This window comes from Jaculus jaculus, chromosome 6 (assembly GCF_020740685.1).
Source record: "Jaculus jaculus isolate mJacJac1 chromosome 6, mJacJac1.mat.Y.cur, whole genome shotgun sequence".
Taxonomy (NCBI): Eukaryota; Metazoa; Chordata; class Mammalia; order Rodentia; family Dipodidae; genus Jaculus; species Jaculus jaculus.
In genome coordinates, this window is record NC_059107.1 from 47,214,092 (window position 1) to 47,223,334 (window position 9,243).

General features: G+C 39.8%; 1 pseudogene; it reads left to right on the forward strand.

The window, feature by feature from the left end:
• The first annotated feature begins 223 nt into the window (after positions 1-223).
• On the forward strand, positions 224-737 carry LOC105944161 (annotated as a pseudogene).
• Positions 738-9,243: the final 8,506 nt, after the last annotated feature.

A 9,243-nucleotide genomic window follows, 5' to 3' on the forward strand; every position in this document is an offset into this window, starting at 1 on the left:
GCCTTATGGGAGACAGAAGCCATCAGTGGTGGAAGCAGTGGGCACTGGTTTGGCCTGGTAAGCCAAATGACTGAATGGGTGCAATAGTGGCATGTCTGTTATGGGGGAGACCAACTGCTCTCTAATTGAGTTGGAGACCCACTCTATGAGAGGGAATACATGTCTGGTACTGAAAACCTAATCAAAAGCCTATAGTGCCTTTCGGCCGGAGCCGCCATCTTCCAGTAATTTGCCAACATGACAAACACAAAGGGAAAGAGGAGAGGCGCCCGGTACATGTTCTCTAGGCCTTTCAGAAATCATGGAGTTGTTCCATTGGCCACGTATATGCAAATCTACTAGAAGGGTGATATTGTAGACATAAAGGGAATGGGTACTGTCCAAGAAGGAATGCCTCATAAATGTTTCCATGGGAAGACTTGAAGAGTCTACAATGTCACTCAGCGTGCTGTTGGCATTGTTGTGAACAAGCAAGTCAAGGGCAAGATTCTTGCCAAGAGAATTAATGTGCATATCCAGCATATTAAGCACTCTAAGAGCTGAGACAGCTTCCTGAAATGGGTGAAGGAAAATGACCAGAAGAAGAAGGAAGCCAAAGAGAAGGGAACCTGGGTGCAGCTGAAGCGGCAGCCTGCTCCGCCCAGAGAGGCGCACTTCATGAGGACTAATGGAAAAGAGCCGGAACTGCTGGAGCCTATTCCCTATGAGTTCATGGCTTAATAGATGATCTAAATGAATCAGACCTAGATTGTCAAAATGCTTTTCTTCATTAAAGTATGGTGTCCTCAAAAAAAAAAAAAAAAGCCTATGGTGGGGGAGGTCATGAGCATTAGGAGTGTAATGCCTGCTCTTGTCTGGCTAAATGCATCTATTTTGCTCACCAAACTGCTCTATAAGCACTTTATTTGCGTCCAGGTCAAACAGAGAGGCTCGTGAGTGTGGCAGGTAGAGGAACCAGCACAGTGACTTTTCCTGTCTTATACCTTCTCTGATGCGAGTGGTCTCTGAAGAAACCAGCAGGCAAAATTGCCATACTCATGAGCCTCTCGTGAGCATTCTCCACACTGAGTATGAATCTCATGTTTAACAATAACTGTCTCTTATATAAGACCTGGACTCAAGCATTTTTTTTTCCTAGTACAAAGCAACAGCGACTTGTCTCAGGGTGGAAGACAGTGGGACAGTCTCCAACATAGTCACTCCGAGGCATTTTCAAGGTAAATTTAAATGCACTTTTCATCTCATAGGCTGACTGTAGCACCTACCTTCTCCCATAAGCCAACACCCCTTCATACATTTTTCTATACTGATAATGCATTATTACTTAAATAATATTAAAGGCAGAAAATAGTTAAAGTTCTATGTCATTAGTGTACACTTTAAATAAAAATCTAGATACACATACCTGTTTACCAGTGAAACCTTGGCAAATAACCTCCACATTTTTATCAACATAGAAATTTTTCCGAGAAGCTACATAAGATGAATGCTGAATTCCATCCTGTTGCACTGGGAAGAAAAGAAAACATGACATTAGAACTTCTCCAGATCTGTGAACCATGAACTCAACTTGGTTTAAAAAAATAGAAAAATTTTCTAATGTAAGAACTGTACTGTGATCATGGAAAAATGAACTGTCACTCTCTAAATGAGACACAGAGGCCACAGAAATAAATTAGAAAACAAAACAAAACAAAACTTTACTCTTCAGGATCTTCTCTTTGCTGAGAATCACAATCCTGTAGCTTTTTCTGGTCCAAGAAAGAAAAGCTCAAGTTCACCATTTTCCTCCCTCTGAGGCTCAAATTCAGGGACTGAAAATTTATGTTTGCTGTGCAGCCATAAATGGTGCTCAATTAACTTGATAATTTAAAAAACTTTTTATTGACAGCTTCCATAAGTATAGATAATAGACCATAATAAATCAACTTTTTTAAGCCTCCTACCTGTAAAAGAGAGGTGAGCAAAGAGGCACTTGTCAAGGGGTATGAGTAAGAACTGCTCTGCAACCCATTCCTCAATAAGAACATAGGAAAGTGAAGTCACTGGACACATTCTCTAAAGTATAATCCAAAGTCATTTAATTTGATCTCTTCTAGTGTACAATTCAAGTGTTTACATATTCAAAAAGGGCAGGGAAAATAAAACGGATAAATGAATGAATGACCAAGTAGATGACAGGGAAAAATTTGAAGAAAAAATTACCTAACCTCTGTTTGGCACCTACTTCAAGGGAGACAGAAATCATCGTAGTTTCTGTAACCAATACCTACCTCAAAAATCAGCTGGAAGAACAGCACGTGACATACAACTCTGTCATTCTAAACCTCTATTATAGCCATAAACCTGCCGTTTTTATGGCCTATCCTCAGCCTCTTCAAAGTAGCTAGACTTTTAACCCACAGAGTAGCCCAAGGAAGCTAGATGCCTCGCATGTTCTCTATAATCTGCCCCACCCTGTGATTTCTCCCAGTCTTCTGACCTCAGATACAACTGAAGGAGCACCTGAAGATGTAGCTGGAGACCTGACAGATGCACCAGGCAAGAGAAAGGCCCACATTTCACCTTGGCCATCTTAGAGAGAAGTGCTGTGTGTACACAGAGCTGCTGGCTAGCAGACTGCTACACTCCTCGACCAGACCATGCTGACCATGAAGGCGCTCTGTATCCGAGTCCCAGAGGACAGCACAGTGGGCACATCTAAGCACCTTCCCTGAGACAGAGGACACCAACAGGGAGTTAAGGTCTGACGGACTGTCCACTGCACTATGCAGTAGAGTCCAAGGCTGCCACTCAAAGACCATCTTTGCTCCAAGCTAGAAGACATACTGGCAAAGGCTATAAATAAACACAACTGAAGACAATGGCAAATCAACTTATAATGAGATGTTGAATTTTACTGACAATGAGAAAATGGGCATTCTAAATTAAACATTAGGCCTACAGGAAGGCCTCAAGTTGGCCAGCAGGGATATCTTGGTGAGGACCATATGGCCCACATCCTGGGCCACCTCCAGCAGATGTGCACACATCACCTTTCTTCAAGTTCTCATAAAGTGGTCAGATAGAAAAATCAGGATGAAGCAGAGAGAAAACCTTTAGTGATGAAGTAGATTCTGTTGATAGAGAGTCATGGACTCCAAAGGAAATGTGGGAAGAGTGGAAGGAGGAGCAGTGGGAGAAAAGGACTTTTGGAGCTAACAATGCTCTTAAAGGAGGAAAGGTGACTCCAAATATGCATGACTACATATGCCCATTGCTTTGGGGCTGTGTTGGGACAGTCCGTTTTGTGAGAGGACATGGCATAATAAGCTGCTTACCGTATTGTGGCCAAGAGACAAAAATAAGTAAAGGAAGGGGCTGGTGTTTTGAGGGCACACTCTTTATGACCTTACTTCTGTCTATTTCCAATAACTCCATAGATTGGCCCAAAGTCTTGAATACATGGAATTTGAGGGGGCATTGTAAAATATATCACTTATATTGATGTCATAAGAAACAAGATTGTGTTAGGGAAACAATTTCAGAAACCTGGCATGAGTCTATGATTATTTATTATGGGTATCCTAAAGGCCTTTCATAACCTACCTAGAACTTTTTCCTACTATTTTGTTTATATTTCTCCATTGCATTTAACATTATCAGATATATTGGTATTTCTTTTATCTCTTGTTGACTTTATTCCCCAGTTCATGGAAACACAGATATTTTTCTAACTCCTGTACATTAAATAGGGCTTATAACACATGCTCGGTCTGTACATGTTTAAGAAATTACAGAGCAAATTAATGAATTAAGTAATAAAAATGCAATTTGTACTTCATGATGCCATGTAATTAAGCTTTGACTAACAAAACAATGACTAGAATTTGACAACCAAGTTTGCCCAGTATCATTAAGTGAACAAAGGATGGATAGCTAGTTAGAAAGTGAACTACTGGGCTGTAGAGATGGCTTCGTGGTTAAGGTGCTTGCTTGTGAAGCCTAAGAATGCATGTTTGAATCCCCAGGTGCCACATAGCCAGATGTTCACTGATGCAAGTGTGCAATGTTGCACATGTTCATAAGGGGTCTGGAGTTCATTCACAGGGGCTGAAAGGCCCTGTTGCATCCATTCTCTCCCTCCCTCTCTTTATCTCTCTCTCAAAAAAAATAAAACAATAATAAAAAGAAATGAACTAATGAGAGAGGGGCAGGGATAGAGAGAGTTCTTAGAAGTTAAGCAGTGGACAATAATATCAAGATAGAGAAGAAACCTCAACTGATGATAGAATTCAACTGAATAAGCAAGTACATTTTCTCCATTCTTATGCATGGATATAACTGGAGTTCTGAGTGAGATGTCAACCATGAATACACTGGATTTCTAGAAAGATTGATCAGCAAAGATAGAAACTCAAGTTGGAGGGCTAACCTCAAATCATTGGAACTGGTATTGACTGAAGATTAGGAATACATAGAGGAAGCAAACTATTATAGCTGGCTTACAAGATAAGCGTGCCCCACTCCATCTTTGTCTATTTAAATGCAAATATATGCTAAATATTCATTGGCTTTGGTTCTTATTCCAGTCATATCTCACTTCTTAATCATTTTACGTACTGATTCCTGTTTCCCTCCTCATTGGCATTAAATACTGGAATTCTTTATCTGTGTCTGCAAGCCATTACATGACTTTGTGCTTGGTGACACTTTTGGATCCTTTGATAACCTATCTAGGAGAATCTCCACATCTAGCTGTCATTTAAACCTTCTGAAAATTCAAGAAAGAGATGTTCCTGTGTCACCCAGTGGGTGGGAACCATGGGCTCTGCTAACTAAAGTTTAGATTTGTACATAAGATTTTTCTTCCTTTGTATGGATATGAAGTTGAATTAGAATTCAAAGTCCTTAATTTGTTAAAAGTCCTTTTATCATAACAAGGTGTTCAAATGAAAGTGTTTAGGTCTTGAAATTTTGGTGGACACCTCAATGCTCTGAGAATGACAGAACAGGATAACAATAAAGAACTTTCTGTGACATTCAGCTTATATGAAGCCAACATCTACTCCAGACTACATGGCATATTAAGATTAGGTTTGGGAGAGTATGAAGAGCTCTTGAAGTATGATATATTCTTATATTAAGTATTATATTCTTATGTTTTTTTGAGAGAGAGAGGGAGAGAGAGAGAGAATGGGCATGCCAGGGTCCTACAGCCACTGCAAACGAACTCCAGATGCATGCACCCCCTTGTGCATCTGGCTTACGTGGGTCCTGGAAAGTCGAACCAGGATCCTTTGGCTTTGCAGGCAAATGCCTCAACTGCTAAGCCATCTCTCCAGCCTATATTCTTATATTCTTATGTTCTTATATTAAGTAAAGTGAATGGACATTAGTTAAAGAGCCCAAAGACTTTGATATGCATTCCTCAAACATGGGGCACACAGACCCTTCTATAGAGAGGCATAGAAGCAAAGGTCTGTGTTAGGTGGGCATGAGGTTGGAAGAATAAGGGGCATAAATATCTCAGAAGCAAGCTATTGATTCTGCCATTAGCAGAGAAACCAAGGACATATGTCAGCAGGAGAGACTCAGAGCTGATCTGGTATTTTCCTTCCTTTTTCTTTTTACAGTATATTATTATAAGTATCCTATTTTATTATTGTCTTCTACCCCCAGATTTTTGGTCTAAGACATCTTATTTTTTTAATTTTTTTGTTTTTTTTTTAATTTATTTGATAATGACAGAGAGAGAAAGAGGCAGATAGGGAGAGAAGAGAGATAAAGGGCATGCCAGGGCCTCCAGCTACTGAAAACGAACTCCAGATGCTTGCACCCTCTTGTGCATCTGGCTAACGTGGGACCTGGGGAATCGAGCCTTGAACCGGAATCCTTAGGCTTCACAGGCAAGCGCTTAACAGCTAAGCCATCTCTCCAGCTCCTAAGACATCTTATTTTTAAGTTAGCATAGAAAGTAATAGGTTTCTTTATGGCATTTTCATATAGAAAGTGGAGAGAGAAGTAGAACAAGAAGTCTTGACAAAACCAAGCAGTGTCATCCCTTACTGTAGCTATCTAGGCCCAGAAATGGCCTTAATAAAGGATGGGGATCTGCAGTGAGATAGCATTTTGGTATCTTACCACTTTTTGTTTTGTTTTGTTTTTCAAGGTAGAGTTTCACTCTAGCTCGGGCTGACCTGGAATTCACTATGCAATCTCAGGGTGGCCTCAAATTCATGGCAATCCTCCTACTTCTGCCTTCCAAGTGTTGGTATTAAAGGAAATGTGCCATCATGCCTGGCTGAATCTTACCATTTTTACTAGAATAGATTCTATAGTGTTTGAGATTAACAATGTGTCCCTCTATCTGTTATCTATCTATCTATCTATCTATCTATCTATCTATCTATCTATCTATCTATCATCTGTCTATCTGGCATTTATTTTTCATCTATCCATCCCTTACTACATGTAATCTGTCAGATAAGTTTATGAATATTATTGGTAGCACTATCCAGAAGAGGAGAATTAAAAACAGAACAAATTTCCATTAACAGAAAAAATAAAGAGCAAATAGACTGTGCTATGGCTCACCAAATGGAAAATTATATGGCATTTAAAATGAATAATATAAAGGTACCTTTAACAATATACTTGAAGCATAGATATATCAATGGGAAAAATAAATCTCAGAAGACTGCATAAAGTTTATTATCTACTCTTTTTTTAAATTTTTTGAGGTAGGGTCTTTTTCTGGCTCAAGCTGACCTGGAATTAACTATGTAGTCTCAGGGTGGCCTCAAACTCATGGCGGTCCTCCTACCTCTGCCTCCCAAGTGCTGGGGTTAAAGGCATGTGCCACCACACCCGGCTATTATCTATTCTTATAAGGTTAAAAAAATGAGCACCTGCTTGGCATGTGCAAGGCCCTGGATTCAATCCTCAGTAACACACACACACACTCTATTCACTGTGTATGAGAACACTGCGTGATGAATCATGAAAAGAAGGCAAAGGAGTAATAAGTATGTGGCTCAGGATCAATGATGTGGGAGTGGGAAACACAACAGTGAGCTCAGTTAAAAGTAATTATTGGCAATGTTTGGAGTCAACTAGGGTGTGACGGTTTACTGTCTCATTATCATTAATTAAAGACAATATAACACAATAAAGTCACATACACACAACAATCATGGGACATAAACCAAGAATCATAACTATTTCTGTACATCTGTAGTTTACTTAAAAAAATAAAGAAGAAGCAGGTGTGGTGGTGCACGCCTTTAATCCCAGAACTTGGGAGGCAGAGGTAAAAGGATCACCGTGAGTTTGAGGCCACCCTGAGACTACATAGAAAATTCCAGGTCATCCTGAGCTAAATTGAGACCCTACCTCAAAAAACCAAAATATAAAATGAAATAAAATAAAATAATAAAGAAGAAAATCTTGGAGACCTACCTAGTTAATATTTTCAGCTGCAGCTGGGGAAGAAGGGCTGCAAAGTAAGCTTAGAAAGTAGAAGCAAAGTCCTCTTAGCTTGCATATAAGACATCCAGAATGTTCAGAGTTGTTCTTGGCTCCATGTCTACTTTATAATATGGTAGCTTCTTGTCAAACTACAAGCTCAAGGCAAAGACGAAAATACCAGGAACTATGTTTGTACAAACTAAGTGAACATGATATGAGAGAGTAAAGAGATGGTTTTATCATCAACTTAATTAAGGATCTTGTTCATACTGATGTTCACAATTCCTCCTTTCTCCAGTAAAGCTCATTCTATCAATGGATAAGGGATATTGTGACACCTGCCAGAGAAGGCTCTGAGGTGCTTCCAGCTGATCTAATTAGACAGGACCAAAGTTCCAAAAGAGTAAGAAGTTGATAAATCCTTGAGGTAGACATACCACTCAGTTCTACAGTGATTTTGTACTTGAAAACATGCTCGATCACACAGTTGAAAACCCGAACATTTTAGTCAGTACAGGTTTTGTCATGACTTTTGACATGCACAAGTGGAAAGAAAAACTCAGACATGTCAGAAATTGGTAGGACCTCAGAAGAGGCTCATTTTAGATACTCACTCATAAGTGCCCTTAGCACAGGACATCTTGATATTGTCCTTTTGTAAGTGTAGAAAAATGGTTTGTGAGTATTGGGTTGAATATGGTTGGCAGGAGATGTAAAGGAGATGTCACATAGCCTGGATGAGGGAGCAGTGACTTCTTAAACCCACTCTGTAAAACCAAGTGTCTAATGAAAGTTTTTGTCTATTTTCTTCTCATGCTACTGATGGTATCTGCTTTTCCTCAGACTTCAAAGGAAAGATTCTTCTTAACTGTTGTTTAGTACATAGATTGTATATTAGTGGCGTTTCTCATTACCTGTGATGAAATACCTGATAAAAACAACTTACAACAGGAAGGGGTTATTTTGGCTTACAGTTTGAGAGGACAAAGTCCATTATGGCAGGGATGGCAGGAGTGCAAATCTCCTGGTTACATTGCATCTTCAGTCAGAAAGCAGAGTGATAGATGCTGGTGCTCAGGTCACTTTCTCCTTTTAATTCAGTCTAAGAGCCTACCCCATAGGGTGGTGTCACCACCCATAGTTAGGGTGGGTTTTCCCACCTCAACAAACTTTCTCACTGACATGCCTAGAGATTTGTTTCCATAGTGATTTTAAATCCTGTCAGGTTGAAAAACAAGATTAACCATCACACAGGTGCTCAGGTACTGTATTTGTTATTTTATCATTATTGTGACTGAATTCTGAGAAGAAGGAACTTAAGGGAGGAAAAATTTTGCTTTACAGTTTAAGAAAGACCATAGTACTTTATGGCAGGAAAGCATGGTGCAATGTGTGTGAGGCAGTTGGTCACATTTTGTTCAGTCAGGAAAAGAAGTTGTGCCAGGCTATAATCTCAGGGCTGGCTCACTCACTGTGACTTGCTTCCTCTACTTATGTTCCATCTCACAATGATTCCATAGCCATCCAAAGCAATGCCACCAGCTGGTGATTAAGTGCTCAAACACACAAGCCTATGGGGGACATTTTAAATTCAAACCAGAACAGATGATTCTTTTCCCTAGTTTGCTTTAGTTAGAGATGTCTTCCCCTGCTGATGAGATCTGGGCTAGGTTAGATCTTCCTCAGCCAATGACAGTGGGACAAAATGTTTACATTTTGGGCCTAGAAGGCAAGAAAATCCCTATGCCGTATCTTATTGACATGGTCACAAAGGCTAAATTTCTGTGAAAATGG